At 44.8% G+C, this 19,677-nt stretch overlaps 1 long non-coding RNA gene across 1 annotated transcript in view; it reads right to left on the bottom strand.

The window, feature by feature from the left end:
• The window catches only part of LOC141165259 (uncharacterized), a 61,173-nt gene extending 43,473 nt beyond the window's left edge, over window positions 1–17,700 (bottom strand). Inside the window, exon 1 of the long non-coding RNA XR_012251121.1 lies at window positions 17,577–17,700. This is a non-coding gene — a long non-coding RNA (uncharacterized lncRNA). The remainder of the gene's footprint in view (window positions 1–17,576) is intronic.
• Window positions 17,701–19,677: the final 1,977 nt, after the last annotated feature.

Raw genomic sequence — 19,677 nt, 5'->3', positions numbered from 1 at the left:
ACAACCACTAAAACCATCGTTTTGCCTGCAGAAACCGGTATGTCAGTCATAAAATCCATGGACAAGTGTGTCCATGGCCTGCTAGGAATAGCTAGCGGACGAAGAGTACCAGACGGACAAGTATAGGAAACCTTAGAACGTGCTTAAATACTACAATCAGATACGTGTTCAATCACATCCCGATGCAACCCCGGCCACCAAAAACGACGAGAGAGGAGGTCCGCGGTTGCCTTACCACCTGCATGACCAGCAAGCACAGAGTTATGATGTTCTTTAATTACTTTGCGGAGCAAACTAGATGGTACAAATAACCTTCCTGAAGGGCAGGAGGCAGGGGCGTCCCCCTGAGTCTCCAACACCTCACCCTCCAGTTCAAGATACAATGCCGAAATGACCACCCCCTTGTGCAATATCTGGGCGGGGTTCTCATGGTCACCGCCACCAGGGAAGCTCCGGGACAAAACATCAGCCTTGACATTTTTGACCCCGGATGAAAAGTGACAACAAAATTAAACCTAGTAAAAAACAGGGACCATCTGGCTTGCCTAGGGTTGAGACGTTTAGCTGTTTGGAGATATGACAGGTTCTTATGGTCAGTAATAACAGTAATAGGATGGACAGCTCCCTCCAACCAATGTCACCATCCTTCGAACTCCAGTTTGATCGCCAAAAGTTCCCTATTACCCACGTCATAATTTCTCTCAGCCGAAGACCATTTTTTAGAAAAGAAAGCGCAAGGACCCCATTTACCTGGGGAAGGACCCTGAGACAACACAGCTCTATCCCCCACATCCGACTCATCAACTTCCACAATGAAGTGTTGGGAAACATCTGGTTGACTGAGTATAGCTGCAGTGGCAAAACAATTTTTTAAGGAAGAAAAAGCCTGGAGGGAGGCATCCGACCATTTGGAAAAATCAGGCCCCTTCCTAGTCATGTCAGTAAGGGGTTTCAAGATTACTGAGTAATTTTAGATGAATTTCCTGTAAAAATTAGTAAAGCCCAGAAAACGTTGTAGAGCCTTCAGGTTCTCGGGATGGTCCCAATCAAGGACTGCACGGATCTTCTCCAGATCCATCCGAAAACCTGAAGATGTCAACAAGTACCCCAAAAACTGCACCTCCTGAATGGCGAAAACACATTTTACTAGTTTGGCATATAGTTTGTTATCCCTTAATATTTGGAGCGCCTGTTTAACATGCCCCCGATGTGCCTCAAAATCAGATGAGTAAACTAAAATATCGTCCAGATAGACCACAACAAACTTCCCCACCAAATGATGGAAAATATAATGTATGAAATGCTGGAACACCGCTGGTGCATTGGTCAAACCGAAAGGCATAACCAGACTCTCGAAATGCCCTTCATGGGTATTGAGCACTGTTTTCCATTCATCCCTTTCTCTGATTCTAACCAGATTGTAGGCTCCCCTTAAATCCAACGTGGAGAATAACTTAGCTCCCACAACCTGGCTGAACAAATCTGGAATCAGAGGAAGAGGGTACAGATCTCTGATGGTAATTTGATTTAATTCCCGTAAATCTAAACAGGGACGTAGGCTGCCATCTTTTTTCTTCACGAAAAAGTACCCTGCCGCCATGGGCAAAGATGAGGGCCTGATGTGTCCCTTCTCCAGTCTTTCCGCAATTAAATCATAGAATCATAGAATCATAGAATCATAGAATGGTAGAGTTGGAAGGGACCTCCTGGGTCATCTGGTCCAACCCCCTGCTCAAAGCAGGATACACTAGATCATCTCAGACAGATGTCTGTCCAGCCTCTGTTTGAAGACGTCCATTGAAGGGGAACTCACCACCTCTCGTGGCAGCCTGTTCCACTCATTAATCACCCTAACTGTCAAAAAGTTTTTTCTAATATCTAATCTGTGTCTCCTCCCATTTAGTTTCATCCCATTGCTTCTAGTCTTTCCTTGTGCAAATGAGAATAAAGATGATCCTTCTACAATGTGACAGCCCTTGACATATTTGTAGACAGCTATTAAGTCTCCTCTCAGTCTTCTTTTTTGCAAGCTAAACATTCCCAAATCCTGCAACCGTTCCTCATAGGACATGGTTTGCAGACCAGTCACCATTCTGGTCGCTCTTCTCTGAACTTGCTCCAGTTTGTCTATGTCTTTTTTAAAATGTGGTGCCCAAAACTGTACACAGTATTCCAGATGAGGTCTGACCAAAGAGGAGTAAAGACCGATAATGACTTCACGTGATCTAGACTGTATGCTTCTGTTAATACATCCCAGAATTGTATTTGCCTTTTTTGCTGCTGCATCACACTGTTGACTCATGTTCAGTCTATGATCTATTAGTATACCTAAGTCTTTTTCACATGTACTGTTGCTTAGCTCTATTCCTCCCATTCTGTATATGCTTTTTTCATTTTTATTACCCAGATGTAGTACTTTGCATTTTTCCCTGTTAAAAACCATTCTGTTGGTTGCTGCCCACTGCTCCAGTTTATTTAGGTCTTTTTGAATCCTCTCTCTCTCTTCTCTAGTATTAGCTATCCCTCCTAGCTTTGTGTCATCAGCAAATTTAATCAGTTTACCCTCAATTCCTTCATCTAAATCATTGATAAAGATGTTGAACAATACAGGTCCCAGGACGGAGCCCTGTGGTACCCCACTTGAGACATTCATCCAGCTGGATGTGAAGCCATTTACAACCACCCTTTGAGTCCGATCACTAAGCCAGTTATGAATCCACCTAACAGTTGCCTGGTCCATTGCATACTTGGTCATTTTTTCAATAAGGATGGTGTGAGATACTTTGTCAAATGCTTTGCTGAAGTCAAGATATACTATATCTACAGCATTTCCCTGATCCACCCAGTCAGTGATTCTGTCATAGAAGGAAATTAAGTTAGTCTGACATGACTTGTTAGTTACAAACCCATGCTGACTCTGGTTAATCACTTCATTCTTATCCATGTACTTACATACATGTTGTTTAATAATTTGTTCAAAGATCTTTCCTGGTATAGAAGTCAGACTCACCGGCCTATAGTTCCCTGGGTCCACCTTCTTCCCCTTTTTGAAGATAGGAACAACATTTGCTCTTCTCCAGTCTTCTGGGACTTCTCCTGTTCTCCAAGAATTTTCAAAGATTATGGAGAGTGGTTCTAAAATTTCTTCTACGATCTCCTTCAGTACTCTGGGGTGTAATTCATCTGGACCTGGAGACTTGAACTCATTTATGTTAGCTAAATATTCCCTCACAATCTTTCTGTTTACAGATAACTTGGATTCCTCTATTCCTTTAAAAGGACAATGAAGATCAGTTGATGTTACATTTTCTTTCTGAGAGAAAACAGATGCAAAATAGGAATTAAAAAGTTCGGCCTTCTCAACATCCTCTCTTACCATTTCTCCATTTTCATCCTGTAAAAATCCTATAGCATCTTTGACTTTTCTTTTACTTTTGACATACCCCCAAAATCCTTTTTTATTGCTTTTGACATCTCTTGCAAGCCTTAATTCATTGTCAGCTTTAGCTAACCTGATACGTGCCCTGCAGGATCTGCAGACTGCATTATAATCTTCTTTAGATATGCCTCCCTCTTTCCATTTAATAAACATTTCTTTCTTTCTTTTTAGCATGTGTTTAAGTTCTGTGTTCATCCATCCTGGTTTCCTTAAATGCTTCCCATTCTTCCTACTTTTCGGGATTGTTAACGACTGTGCTTTGAGAATCTCATTTTTAAAAATTTCCCATCCTTCCTGGACATTTTTGTCCTTAAGGACATCCAGCCATTGGATCCCTCCTATTCTCTTTCTGAGTCTCTTAAAATCTGCCTTTCTAAAATCTAACCTTGAAGTCTGAGTCTTCACATGTCTTCCTCCTCTAGTTATCCAAAATTCTATAATACTACCAGAGAAAAAAGCGAAGACCGAATCAACAATTCTGTAGCAAAAAATGGTCAATATTTATTATGATACAAAGATCAGACATATACAAAGGTCAGTACAATATTATAAAAAAGGACAATAAAATCAATAACAGCCCTCTCCACATGTGACTCCACACAGGGACCCATAATATAGGTAATCCATAGCAGACCTAGATCCTATGTATTTACTTTTATTATATCATGATTATATCATGAATGATTACCGCAACTCTCCAGTATCCAAATGTAATCACCAGGGGGCAATAACACTGTTAGGGGTCCATAATGGGGAGGCACATGTCGAGAGAGACGCCCCATTCAATGGGGACTCCTATGTTCCCTCTATTCATCTAGTGCACCGCACATGACAATAATAGTAGATAATAGGAGGGTGATATGGTAAATGACTTCGATTGGTTTCTACTACACAGCAGTGAGGGTAATCAGCATATATAGTATCCATTTCAATGCTTATACGTGTTATATATACAGCGGATATGATATAATAAAAGTAAATACATAGGATCTAGATCTGCTATGGATTACCTATATTATGGGTCCCTGTGTGGAGTCACATGTGGAGAGGGCTGTTATTGATTTTATTGTCCTTTTTTATAATATTGTACTGACCTTTGTATATGTCTGATCTTTGTATCATAATAAATATTGACCATTTTTTGCTACAGAATTGTTGATTCGGTCTTCGCTTTTTTCTCTGGTAGTTCTATATTTGGCGATGGAGTCGCATTTAGTCCATATAGGGTAGTAATTAATAAAAGGTACATATCATACCTATATCTACACACATGGTGTGATTTATACTACCCATCTATGATTGGTGTTCTTTAAAATTCTATAATAGCATGATCGCTGCCTCCTAGGGTCCCAGCCACCTTTACCTCCTCAACCATTTCCTCCCTGTTTATAAGGATTAGATCCAAAGTAGCAGATCCCCTTGTTTTCTCCCCTACCTTTTGGAAGATAAAGTTGTCAGCAAGAGAGGATAAGAATTTGCTTGACCTGTTAGTTTTACTTGAGAGAGATTCCCAACAAATGTCTGGATAGTTGAAATCTCCCATGACCACTACGTCATATTTTTTGGAGAACTTGGTCATTTGATACATAGAGTTCATCCATATCTTCAGCTTGCCCAGGTGGCCTGTAGTAAATGCCTACAATGGTGTCCTTTCCGTTGTTCTCTCCTTGTATTCTTACCCAAACAGTTTCCACAGAACTCCCAGTCTCTGAAGCTTCAATCTCTGTGCAGATATACGCTTTTCTAACATACAATGCAACACCTCCTCCTCGTTTATCAAGTCTGTTTCTTGCAAATAAGTTGTATCCTTTTAGCCTTTTATTCCAATCATGTGTATCGTCCCACCAAGTTTCAGTGATTCCAATGACATCATATTCCTTTTCCTGCATTAGTAGTTCCAATTCTCCTTGTTTGTTGCCCATGCTTTGTGCATTTGTATAAAAACATTTTAGTTTGTGATTGGTTTCTCTTCCTCCCATATTTTTATTATTTAAATTGTTTTGTCTTTGTTCTTCTTTTCCACTTCCAGTAGCAGAGATCTCAATAGTATTTGTCAGCTGTATGGCTTTTTCTGGCCTTTTGCTTCCCTTCCCACATTGTTCTAGTTTAAAGCTCTTCTGATGAGTGTAGCAAGGCGACTTCCAAATACATGTTTTCCAGTCTTCGTAAGGTGCACCCCATCTCTAGCAAGTAGTCCATCGTATAGGTAATTCATTCCGTGATCCAGAAATCCAAATCCTTGTTGACGGCACCATCGACGTAGCCAGTTATTCACCTGTAGAATCTTATTCCACCTCATTGTTCCATGGCCATCCACTGGGAGGATGGATGAGAAGACCACCTGCGCTCCCAATTCTTTCACTTTCTTGCCTAAGTCTTCAAAGTCACTGCAGATGGTTTCCAGGTCCTTTCTTGCGGTGTCATTTGTCCCCACATGTATTAGCAGGAATGGGTAGTGATCTGTAGGTCTGAAGAGTCTTGATATCCTGTCAGACACATCTTTAATTTTTGCTCCTGGAAGACAGCACATTTCTCTTGAGGTTATGTCTGGTCTGCAGATAGCGGCCTCTGTTCCTCTTAACAGGGAATCCCCCATGACCACCACTCTCCGTTTTTTCTTCACAACATTCTTCTTTCTCCATCCAGGAGGATTCTGAGGGCTTACAAGGTTATTCATTGCTGGCAAAGTCTTATTTTGCTGTATTTCTTCATGGTTCTCCTGCGTGAGAGCCTGGTACTGGTTCCTGAGCAGTATGGGTGATGACTGCCTCTCGATCCTCCTGCTTCTGTGGGTCACATGCTTCCATTCCTCTGTTTCGTCAGGTGCAGTTCGAATTTCTTCTCTTTCTGAATCATGAAGAGATAATTCTGCTCTGTCTAAGAACTCTTCACCTTCCTTAATGATTTTCAAGGTAGTTAACCTCTCTTCTAGATTTCGCAACTTTTCCTCCAACAGGGACACAAGCTTGCATTTCTGGCATGTGAAGTTTGGCTTTTCCACTGGCAAGTCTGTGAACATGTAGCAGGATATGCAGCTCACCAAATGGCTCCTGGACTCTTCCATGTTCTTATTGTTAATGTTCTGAAAACAGTGAAAAAAGCTTAAAAAAAAAGCTTAAAAATGCGCTCGCCAATAGGCTCGCGGTTTACCGATGTCCTCTTTTCAGCTCCAACAGCCAAAATCCAGTGTTCTTTGAGCTCGCGGAGACTCTTCACTTACCCCAAAATGCAGTGGGAATATGCAAATTATCTAACCAGGACTCCTCCCATGGTTTACCGATGTCCTCTTTTCAGCTCCAACAGCCAAAATCCAGTGTTCTTTGAGCTCGCGGAGACTCTTCACTTACCCCAAAATGCAGTGGAAATATGCAAATTATCTCCTCAGGACTCCTCCCCTGGTTTACCGATGTCCTCTTTTCAGCTCCAACAGCCAAAATCCAGTGTTCTTTGAGCTCGCGGAGACTCTTCACTTACCCCAAAATGCAGTGGGAATATGCAAATTATCTCCTCAGGACTCCTCCCCTGGTTTACCGATGTCCTCTTTTCAGCTCCAACAGCCAAAATCCAGTGTTCTTTGAGCTCGCGGAGACTCTTCACTTACCCCAAAATGCAGTGGGAATATGCAAATTATCTCCTCAGGACTCCTCCCCTGAGGAGTCCTCCTTCATGGCTTGTCTCTCAGGGCCAGAAAGATTATACAGTCTGGACTTCGGTAGTTTAGCTCCGGGGGTCAGGTTAATAGGACAGTCATATGCACGATGAGGAGGCAAATCCTGGCACCCCCTCTCGGATAAAACGTCCTCAAAACCAAACAGAAAAGCAGGTAATATTTCCGTAGAGACTGTAGCAAGGGAAATATCTAAACTGTTCTCATGGCAGTAATCTCCCCATTCAATGATCTCGCCAATCCACCAACGGATTATGTTTCACCAACCAGGGAAGACCCACACCAATTGGGGTGGGAAGACCATCCAGGACATAGCAAAGGATTATTTCACAATGAAACGACCCCACGCTCAGTTTTACATTATGTACAATCTGAGTTAATGCTTTCTGTGCAAGTGGCGCTGAGTCGATGGCAAGGATGGGAATAGGCTTAGCTAAAATACAGCAAGCAAGACCATGAATTTTCACAAACTCAGCATCAACATGCTGACTCTGACTCCACTGTCAACGAACACAGAAATTTTCTCGATTTTACTCTCTACCACCACCTCTGCTGTCAGGACAAACAGGGAACTGCAGGTCGGCGATAAATGCACCCCTTGCTTATCCAACTCCAGACTACCAAGGGTTAATCAAATTTATTTTTGCTTAGAAATCTAAGTACAGGCCCCAATCAATATCCCTTTTTCTCACAAAAAAAATGTGCCTTTTTTCTTGCGAATCTCCCGGGAAATGTATGATGCAGAGGCACCCCCTAACTGCATGGTTTCCTCCACCTCCCCCAGTACTGGTTCACCGCCAGACCGCTTCCCCAGCAAAGGTACATAACCCCGACAAGAATGCCCCAGAGAAGGTAGTCTTACCTGTCTATCCCGAAGGCGGCTATCAATACATAAAGCCAACGACATGGCACCCTCCAAAGACTCAGGGGTTTCATATACTGCCAAAGTTTCTTTCAACCTTTCAGTAAGGCCCTGACAAAATTGGCTTCTAAGAGCTGAGTCATTCCATTTAGAATCCGTTGCTCATATACGAAATTCAGAACTGTACATCTCCACTGACCGATTCCCCTACTGAAGGCGACATAGCCTAGACTCAGCCAAGGCGACTCGGTCAGGGTCATTATAGATGAGGGCCAAGGTCCCAAAAAACTCCTCCATAGACTGGAGACAAACCGAATCTTACGGTAAAACAAAAAGCCCAGGATTGCGAATCGCCCTGCAATAGAGAGATCACAATTCCCACTCATTGCTCCTCACTTCTGGAGGAGTAAGGACGAAGTTTAAAGTACAGTTTGCAGGCCTCCTTGAACACAAAAAACATGTCCTTACCCCCTGAAAACCTGTCTGGGTGGGCAACCTTGGGTTCAGGCTGGACAGGCCTACCTGCAGAGACCCCCGACCTGTAGCCGCTGATGCTGTTGCTGAACCTCACAGCGGATCTCATTCACCTCCAGCAACAGACCGCACAGCCACTCTGCGAGCTCTACAACTGAACCCATACCAAGGGAGAAGGGAAAAAAAATACACAAATAAACCCAAGTGTCTGTTTTTTTTTTCTAAATGTGCATGGTCGGTGATAATGTCATGCAAGGTGTGGGAAAGACTAAGTGCAAAACGAGGGAAAGAAGGGAAGGGAGCCTAGACACTAGGGAAAGGGGCAGTGGAGAGCTCCTAGGCTGATCTAATATCACCCTGTCTCCCCTATCGTCCCTATATTAATTCCTCACCAATCGCCGCACAGGAACCTAAACCCTGTATTTCCCTAGAGCTTGGCCCTGGATAGGGAAGGGAGGGGTGAGCACTAGTCAGTCCCCACTAACAAGTAAAGACCACAAGGGAGGCAAACATGAGGGAAAGTAACTTAGCTTGAGCCGATTTCAGAGAGATAACACAGACATCCTCAAAGCACCAAAGAGGAAGTAAGCAGACTGCAATAGCTCCAAGCCTTCACAAGGGAACATGTGAATATCACCAGCACCTCCCTGTAGCAAACATAAAGTATTTAAACAACCAGGCCTGGGTGTCAATTAGGAGGTGGGAGGTAGCCGCTGGGTCCTAGAGTGAGACAGATCTAAAATGGTGTCTGTAATGCCAAAACAAAGAGATCTTCTGCGACCAACTGCAGGGCGACTGTCTGTCACATCTGAAACACCTGTGACAGTAACAGCCTCTGAATTTGCGGCAAAGAATGACTTCATTTGGGGTTAAATATGGAGTCAATACAAATCAAGGTGGGCTCCCATTGTGGTGCTGAGTTTTACCACTCAAGACCGGCCAATTTCTCACCCTCTTGTAGGCCAACAATACAGTTCCAATGTAGAGAAGACTCAACCAACAGCAAAAGGCCACAAAGCAGCCACATATTCATAAGTGCGATCTTGTGTGTAGTCCCTTTAGAAAAATTTCCTCTAATGACATTTAAGAAATTCCAGCAGGTCAGAAAAAGTGACCACAGAGGAGATAGACATGAGGAGCTGTGACTAATATTGTGTACGTCCACTCTGGACAGTAGAAGATCAGGCCTGAGGAAGGGAGCTAAAAGGAAAGACAGTTGTGCTGCCAACTGACCTTTCAAGGGGTTGTGCCATTAATATATCCATAGGATAAATCATAAATGTATGATTTCTGTGGGTCTGGCTGCTGAGACCTCAACTGACAACACAAATAGGCCATCCAAAGTCCACTTTGTGAATGAAGCTGTAATGAGCATGTGCAACCACTTCCCCATAAACTCTATAAATTCTATGTATCAGTGGTTACACATGCTCAGTAATGCTTTAGTAACACATGGGAATTTAAGCCCCCGTTTCTTGGGATCAGTGGAGTCTCAGCAACTGGGATACCAGAAATCAGATGACAATTGTATCCACAACATATATCCACAATACTATGGATTGGTGATAGGTGGTGTATGAGATTGTTCCCATACCTAGGTAAGCAGGGAAGCTTACAAGTGTGTGGCTGTAAAAGCCGAGGAGTGACTGGCGTCTCAGGTTAAAGCTGTATATCACTGTTGCTATGATGCTGTGAAACTTCATTGTCCGTGTACCCATCCTACAGTATCCTGCATGCCCAGTGGCTGTTCCTGTGCCTACGCTTACACAAAGGTTTACTGCCATTATCCTTTCACCTTTGAGCAGCTACTTGTGATGTTAATGTCATCGGCTATTGCATTAAAAGGATTAGGCAGAAACGTAAAGTATACCGACCCACAAAATTTCTCCACCAATGAATAGAAATAACCCCTTAATAGCCAATATGACAACCAAAGATTCAATTTTCCCGAAGGGCAAATTAATGCAATACCAATGATGGACCCAACCCAACAGAGGTTGACAGTCATTTGCCCCTCAGGAAAATTGAAAGTTTGGTTTTCAGAAATGTAAAGCATGTCTGCAGTGAGTCTACAATAGCGATAAACGGTAAAGGGCTGAGAGCTGAGCAGGGGATCCCCCCCCATGAAATCCATATGTGGTTTGTTAGGGATCAGCCGGGAGATCCTGCAGATATCTCAGATAACTCATGACCTCTCATTCCAGTAAGTACATCAGATTCAAATCTATGAGATCTATTTAATAATGTATGCAGTTTATATTTAAAAAATCTGGTGACAGATCTGCTTTGAAGAGGAGACTAGTTGGGCATGTGACTCGCCCCCTGGGCCGTGGGGTACCCAGTGCCGGGCCGGTAGATGCTGGGGGTTGTAGTCACTGTGACGGTGACCCGGTCCGTGGCCCAGGGCGGTCAATCCAAGGGGAATTTATATGTATAGGCTTTTAATGTCCGACTACGCCACCTGTGGAATGCGGCTAATGGAGGCCGCCGCTGCGGAACAGTCCTCTGAAGCTGGTGGTTTTGGCAGCAAAGGTGGTATAACTCCCCACAGGAAGAGTTAGCTTCAGGACAGTGTATGTGGATGATGGTGGTTGTGCAGGGTGTCAGTAATAACCACAGAGTCAATATAGTGCAGTCCCAGGGTCTTTACTCACAGTTATCAATTAGGCAAGCATGGACTGGAGTACTGGCTAGAAGTAAGAGTCCGGTCAGCCTGGAAGCAAACATAGAGTCCTCCTTGCCAGGTGGAGTTGTAGGTCTGCCCTTCTCACTATACTCTTTGGCTTTACTGCTTGTAGCTGCGTTGTAGCCCACGTCCCTGAGTGTAACATGCTGTGCTCACCCGCATGGCTGGCAGCTCGGGCCTTGTGCATGCGTCTCTCCTCCGTGGCGGTGCAGGTCCCTCTATGCTGTTGAGCCTCCGGGCGTCTGATGGGGCCAGGAGACCTGCAATCTACTGCCCTACGGTATCTGCTGCTGGGCCTTCAGTGCCCCACAGCCTCGGACTCCGGTGTCCGGTTCTCTGTGTTGATCAGCTAGGACGAGCTTCCTCAGCTCCAGTCCCTAGCTCCTCTCTCCTCGATGTCCTAAACTCGACTCCTCACACTAAGACTAACTAACCCCGCCTCCAGATCCAGTTGCCAAGGGGAGGGGACTCCCCTTGCTGGTCTGGAGCCAGGAAAGTGTTGCATGTGTAGTGTACCTGACTTAAAGGGCCCCTGCTTGCTTCCCGGCATGGCATTACCTCTTTTGAGGGAGGCAAAGCCACTGTGGCAACCGGACCCCTGGGGTGCCACATTCCCCCCTAGTTAATTTCAGTACTCAGGGACTGAGAATATTTTTTTCAAAAGTAACAAATAACAATAACAATTTACATTAGAAAATTATAAACATTACAGTCTTTAATAAGTTACAGCACAATCTGCAACCAGGTGTCCATTCCACTGAGCAAGGTACAATTTGAGGGACCCGTCCGAAAACCCTCAACGTAGGCCCTGGGCGTGGCTGCAGGGCATAGATGATCCAGGTGTTGGACCACGTCTTCGGCCACGCCAAACGGGTTTTTGTTCAGTGGTCTTTTAATATAGCGCCAATAAGGGGCACTTTAACAAGTGCAACTATTTACAATTGAAAGTTCTTGGGTTATTCACCTTGCATAACCTACAAGTCTTTATACCCTTACCGGGTAACTGGATAAACACATTTAAAATTTTGTCAAACTGGTAATGTCTCTGGCATACCCTTATGGGTAACTATATACAGCATACACTTCAATACTCTTATACTTTAAACTTTACATTTTAATTTCTCCAACGAGCAGGGAGCTGACCTCTTGTACTTCTGGTGGATCTACGTAGTACACTATTTGTCACAGCTCTACCCTGGTCCCTTGTGTCTATCCCTGGTGTGGTGAGTTCAGTGTGAACTACACTACGGGTAGTCTGAGGTAGTACTGGTAGGTTGGGCAATTTCCTACGAACTCTTTGGCTCACCATAGGTACGACAGGTTCACTACTAGCAGAGGGTAGATTCTCCTGGTCTGCTGATGATGAGGCTTCTGTCTCTGGGGCCAACTGTTCTTCCAACTCTTCTGGGACTTCTGCAGCTTCCTGAGGGGCTGTTTGGAGAAAGGTAATGACTGGCACGACAATTGCATTGTTCACCTGTGTCCACGACCGGGGAAATTCTCCGACTACTGTTTGGACCACTTCCTCCACTTCTTCTCTGGGCTGAGGGTTATCTTGATCCTCTTCTGTGTGTTTTAACTGTTCAGGACATATCTTCAAGTGATCTCTTGAGACTGCCGCTGACGTTTCCCCTCCATCTTTGCTGATGAGGCACACTTTGGTGTTATCGTAACTCGAGGGTAGGATGGAGTACGGCTCTACCTCCCACTGGTCATCTAGTTTATACCACAACGGTCAAAGTATAATTTCCCAATGCTACACTAGAGACACGAAAACTGCCACAAAATAAGTGCAGCTTCAACAGGAAAACATAAAACTCATGGCTTAAAAGTATAATTTTTATTTAGATATATAGATAAAAAATTACCAAGAATAAAAAAATTGATAAAAAAGCAGGAACCCTTGAGTTCCCTACATAATAGCTCGCTCAACCGTGCAATAATTGCACTGAATCCAATTTTTGGGTAAAGATATATCCCCTTGCAAGTAATTGTCATAAACAATAAGAGTACAGGTACTAGAAAATAACAATAGTTGAATACCATTAGCTATATAAAGTGCTAGTGCATATAGAAGATGATCATAACTAATATGAGCACATAAACAATTAATAAGGTAAGCAAGTAATAGGATTAGCATAAACAAAGTGATAAGTCTTAGTGCTTCCAAGGAAAAGGTAGTAGTGTATATAAAGATACAAGTGTATATAAAAATCCAAGGATTAGGGTATAGTACCTGCAAAGGGGTTGGTTCCCTACAAGCTCTCTCCCTTTGCTGGTCATCTAGTTTGTGGAGTCGTCTTTCTCTTAAGGACTTGTTCTGCAGGTAACAAGGGGACCGCAGGTGCGAGCTGATTATAAGTTTTCCCTTGCTTCTGTCTTGCTTGGGACAAACTTCTTTCAACACACTCTTGCACTTTGCGGTATTGCTGCTGCCGCTCGGTATCCCAATCCGCATCTGGTGAAGTCGTCTCTGGTATTAGGACTCCCATGTCCAAGTCGATGAGCAGCTTACCAGGTCTTGCCCTCATCAGGTAAGCGGGTGTACAATTGGTGGAGTTCACCGGGATGTGATTATATAGATCCACCAGATCTGGCAACTTCTCTGGCCACAGGCTGCGTTCTTCAAGGGGCAACGTCTTCAACAGGTCTATCACCACCTGGTTGATCTTCTCACACAACCCGTTGGTTTGGGGGTGATACGGCGTTGTCCTGATTTTCTTGCAGCCATACAGGTTGCAGAATTCCTGGAACACCTCCGCTTCGAAGGCTGGACCTTGATCAGTAAGCACACGGTCAGGGTAACCGTGCGGGCGACAGAAGTGCTGTTGAAATGCCTTGGCTGCCGTCTGAGCCGTCTGGTCTTTCACTGGCACTACTACCAGGAACCGGGAGTAGTGGTCTACGATGGTGAGAGCGTAGACATAGCCTGACCTGCTTGGGGCTAGCTTCACGTGGTCCAAGGCTACCAGTTCGAGTGGCTGTTTGGTGATGATGGGCTGCAGGGTAGCCCTCTGGCTGTCACAGTCTTTTCGTCTCAGGTTGCATGGTCCGCATTCTCGACACCATCTCTCGATTGCTTTTCTCATGCCAGCCCAGTAGAATCGCTCACGTAGCAGGACTTCCAACTTCTTCCACCCGAAGTGTCCTGCTCCATCGTGGTACGCTTCTAAGACCATCGACGCATCCCGCCTCGGGACTACCACCTGCCAGACCAGTTCATGTGTCCGGGAATTGATGCTTCTTTGACACAGCTTTCCTTCGTAGATGAACAGTTTGTGACAGCGGCAGCAGATGGGTTGTCCGTCCTGGTCGTAGCGGTCGCTGTTCCTCCCTCTGGTAGGTGGAATCCTTCTCTGTCGTAGCCACGGGACGTCCTCTGGACTGGAAGCCAGCTGGATCTTTTCCTTGGGGGACACTTGCATGGACTGCACCGTTTTGGCCAGTGCAGCTACACTTTTAGTCAGCTCCTGGACCTGAAGGCGCAGGTCTGCAGACGGGTCATTGTCTAGAGTCTACACGTCAGCCCCCACAGGTGCTGGGGAAAAGGATGCCACCTCCTGGTGGTAGGTGATAGCTGGGCGCCGGTGGGATGCAGCGCCTCCTGGTGTTGATTCTCGCAGCACCCGGATGGCTCTGTCTTTAAATTGTGCAAAGTCCAGATCAGGGTTTTGCAGAGCCATAATGCGCAGCTGTGTCCTGTGAGCGCTGGACAGGAGCCCCTCAATAAACTATTCAGTTAGCAATTTGTTCTCATCTTGCACACTGCCAGGGTCTACCTGTTTGATGGCCCACAGCGCCTCCTGCAGGTTTAAAGCATAGTCCCGTACACTGTCCTGCACCCTTTGTTTGCACCCGTAAAACTTCATTTTTATTTCAGCTGCAGTGCGGGTGTCAAAGGTGTCTTTTAATCGGGCCAGTATTTCTTTCACAGTGCCATTGTCTCTGCCTGGCCAGGACTTCACTTCTCTCTGGGCTGCACCGATTAGCTGACCTATGAGGATGCTTACTTTCTGCTCCTCAGACAGGGGGTACACTTTAAACAAGCTGCGCAGTCTTTCTTCAAAGTCACTCAGGGTGTGCGACTCTCCTGAGTACTGGGGCAGCCACGCCGCTCCCGGTATATACGGCATCGACAACGGCATTACGGTGGCAGCGGCCGCGCCTGCGGCTGAACTTTCCTCCATGTTGGGCGTCTTCCTCTCCCCTAGTGAACCGTGGCCTACCTTCTTTCACCTTGCTTCCCGTAGGCTGCGGTTCCGCCGGCGACGGTCTCCTTCAGGACCTGGAGTCGCACGCGTCTGACGTAAATGCTCACTGGGGCTCCTTCCAGGACCTGGCGCTGCGTCAGTGCGTGAGGCGGGGCTTGGGCTTCGCGCGCTTCCAGCGGTTACGCCCCTCTTCTTCCCGCGCGGCGACCCGGAAATGGCGGACAATGGCGGGAAACAGCGGCAATTGGCGGGAAACAGCGGCAATTGGCGCGAAACTTCACCACGGTATGCGACACAGTTCTTTAAGGCGCACAGTACCCGGTTGCAACGGGCACGAAATCCTGCCGACTACGCCAAAGTTGACGCGCCCCCTGGGCCGTGGGGTACCCGGTGCCGGGCCGGTAGATGCTGGGGGTTGTAGTCACTGTGGCGGTGACCCGGTCCGTGGCCCAGGGCGGTCAATCCAAGGGGAATTTATATGTATAGGCTTTTAATGTCCGACTACGCCACCTTCAGTGCCCCACAGCCTCGGACTCCGGTGTCCGGTTCTCTGTGTTGATCAGCTAGGACGAGCTTCCTCAGCTCTAGTCCCTAGCTCCTCTCTCCTCGATGTCCTAAACTCAATTCCTCACACTAAGACTAACTAACCCCGCCTCCAGATCCAGTTGCCAAGGGGAGGGGACTCCCCTTGCTGGTCTGGAGCCAGGAAAGTGTTGCATGTGTAGTGTACCTGACTAAAAGGGCCCCTGCTTGCTTCCCGGCATGGCATTACCTCTTTTGAGGGAGGCAAAGCCACTGTGGCAACCGGACCCCTGGGGTGCCACACATGCACCCTACTGCACTTTTCACAGCTTATGGTACTGGCAAAGATAACCGAGCACTGCTGTCGTCATCACTCCTTTTGACAATGTATGCAGTGTCAGGACGCATTGCCACCAGCTGCTCCATTCAATTTGGAGAATATAAGTCCCCGGTGGCAATCGGTGACATTCCCATATCCAGTGGATAGGTGATTATTTTTATGCACTAGAATACCTATTTAAGCATATTGTGGTGTCTTTCCCTGGCGGTGCTGAAATCATTTAGAACAATGAAGTTGAGAGCACAATGCAGAATATGTCGGAGTGAACCAGGTCATTGTGTTCCAGCTCTGCTTGGCTGCACACAGTATACACTGGGACCTTTGGATCACCTTCTTCTGTGTACTCCCTCTCTTACCTACCTGAACATGTTCTGTACAATATAAGAACGTGATAATGTCTAGGTGGAGTGCAACAGAAATATATTTCTTACTTGTTTAGGCCGCACCCTGAACATTCAATCTTGGTGCCAAGTGCTGGCAGAAATCCAGTAGGAGGCTGATTATGTTATGTTCAATCCCACATAAAAAGACTTTTCAAAGACTTACAATATTAATAGTCTATCCTTAGACTAAGTCAGTAATATCATACATCTGGCACCCCCCTGATGAAAGGGACCAAGCCCCCCTGATTGTTTACTAGGCATAGGTCTGTAGGTTTCGTAATGACGGTGTCTGGTATTAGATCTCACTAAAAGTCCATACGTAATGGGGTTGTCTGGTCTAAATTGATAAGTCTGCAGTCACTCTGTGTGACTGCAGACTTATGAATCTCCCCAGCGCGTACACTGTACGCTGCAAGGATTTGCCAGTTTCTGAGCTGGGAACGGCGGTGATGTATGCGTTATACATACTCCAGGCCAGAAAAATAGTTACCGTTCTGAACAGTGTCTGGGAGGCTGTGGTTGGTGCTGCCGAAAAAGTTGATTGTCAAGAAACTGACAGACTCCATTGATGGAAGGCTTACGACTGTTATTGAAAAGAAGGGCGGCTATATTGGTCACTGATATTTTTTATCAAAATGTCAGAAATATATTTTTGTACATTTTGAGTTGTTTGGTTATTATTACTATAACATGAAAATAAACAGTTGCGATGGGAAAGTGTATGTTTTCCATTTAATTGCCCCATAATTCTGCACACTAATAGTTGCCCCATTATTCTGCACACATAAATATTCTCCTAAGACAAAACCTCACTTTTACTTTCTTAAATATTCAGGTTTGTTATTCTTTTTGATCCATCGACAGCACTGTAGTTGTTCAATGATAAAATTAATCAAAAATACAAATGGCTTAACAATTGTGCATACAGTGTATATACATCATCCATAATACATGAGGCCTGACTGACAAATGCATACAAAGGTGAGGGATACCTGACACCAGACATGGATAGCGTCTAGTGGAAGTCTTTAATCAGCAGCGTGGGCGGCAATGTGTGCTGCATCACGTCTGCTCGTCTGGAGAAAGTCCTGCCGCACTTTATAGGCACTCTAGATTAAGTGTTGTGCTTTCACACCAAGATCTCATTAAGCTTCACTGATTTTTATGAAGCGTCTTAAACCAACAGCAGTGAATTTGTGGGACTTACGGCATTAGACTTTTAAAATTACATTTGAATCCAATTTGCCTTCACCCAATTTGGGTCTACTGTATAACCCCAACAGAAGAAAAAACTTTTTCACAGGTGATGTAAATTAATAACTTTAATTATACAAATATACATAAAAGAGTGTAAAAACATATGTATATAACAAGACAGCATAGGTGAGGTTGATGATGGTTACACCTGGAACGAAGCATTTCAGTGCTAAACACACTTAGGGTGAGGTTGGTCCTTGGACAAATATCCCAAAGGTAATATATACAGTGAGGAAAAAAAGTATTTGATACACTGCCGATTTTGCAAGTTTTCCCACCTATAAAGAATGGAGAAGTCTGTAATTTTTATCATAGGTACACTTCACCTGTGAGAGGCAGAAACTAAAAATAAAATCCAAAAAATCACATTGTATGATTTTTAAATAATTAAATTGTATTTTATTGCATGAAATACAGTACAGACCAAAAGTTTGGACAAACCTCATTTAAAGATTTTTCTGTATTTTCATGACTATGAAAATTGTACATTCACACTGAAGGCATCAAAACTATGAATTAACACATGTGGAATTATATACTTAACAAAAAAGTGCGAAACAACTGAAAATATGTCTTATATTCTAGGTTCTTCAAAGTAGTCACCTTTTGCTTTGATGACTGCTTTGCACACTCTTGGCATTCTCTTGAATAGTCATGAAAATACAGAAAAATCTTTAAATGAGAAGGTGTGTCCAAACTTTTGGTCTGTACTGTAAGTATTTGATACAATTGAAAAGCAGAACTTAGTATTTGACACAGAAACCTTTGTTTGCAATCACAGAGGTCAGACGTTTCCTGTAGTTCTTGACCAGGTTTGCACACACTGCAGCAGGGATTTTGGCCCACTACTCCATACAGATCTTCTCCAGATCTTTCAGGTTTCAGAGCTGTCGTTGGACAACATTGAGTTTCAGCTCCCTCCAAAGATTTTCTGCTGGATTCAGGTCAGGAGACTGGCTAGACCACTCCAGGACCTTGAAATGCTTGTTACGGAGCCACCCATTAGTTGCCCTGGCTGTGTGTTTCGGGTCATTGTTATGCTGGAAGACCCAGCCATGACCCATCTTCAATGCTCTTACTGAGGGAAGGAGGTTGTTGGCCAAAATCTCGCAATACATCACCCCATCCATATTCTCTTCAATACAGCACAGTCGTCTTGTACCCTTTGCAGAAAAGCACCTCCAAAGTATGATGTTTCCCCCACCCTGCTTCACAGTAGGGACGGTGTTCTTCTTGGGGTTGTACTCACCCTTCTTCTTCCTCCAAACATGGTGACTGTAGTTGATACCAAAAAGTTCTATTTTGGTCTGATCTGAGCACATGATCTTCTCCCATGCCTCCTCTGGATCATCCAGATGGTCAATGGCAAACTTCAAGTAGGCTTGGACATGTGCTGGCATGAGCAAGGGGAACTTGCGTGCCCTACGGGATTTTAGTCCATAACGGCGTAGTGCGTTACTAACGGTAATGTTTGAGACTGTGGTCCCAGCTCTCTTCAGGTCATTGGCCAGGTCCTCCTGTGTAGTTCTGGGCTGATTCCTGACCTTTCTCAGAATCATCCTTACCACAACGAGGCGAGATCTTGCATGGAGTCACAGGCCGAGGAAGATTGACACTCATCTTGTGTTTCTTCTATTTTCTAATAATTGCAGCAACAGTTTTTGCTTTCTCACCAAGCTGCTTGCTTATAGTTCTGTAGTCCATCCTAGCCTTGTGCAGGTCTACAATTTTGTCCCTGGTGTCCTTAGACAGCTCTTTGGTCTTGGCCATGGTAGAGAGGTTGGAGTGTGATTGTGACACAAATTACAATGAACAAACTAATAGTGACAGACATAA

Source organism: Phyllobates terribilis, unplaced genomic scaffold (genome assembly GCF_046119375.1).
Source record: "Phyllobates terribilis strain yellow unplaced genomic scaffold, ASM4611937v1 Scaffold_11__3_contigs__length_659146591, whole genome shotgun sequence".
NCBI lineage: Eukaryota > Metazoa > Chordata > Amphibia > Anura > Dendrobatidae > Phyllobates > Phyllobates terribilis.
The sequence above is the reverse complement of the archived record's forward strand: the minus strand, read 5'-3'. Positions and strand labels throughout refer to the sequence as shown.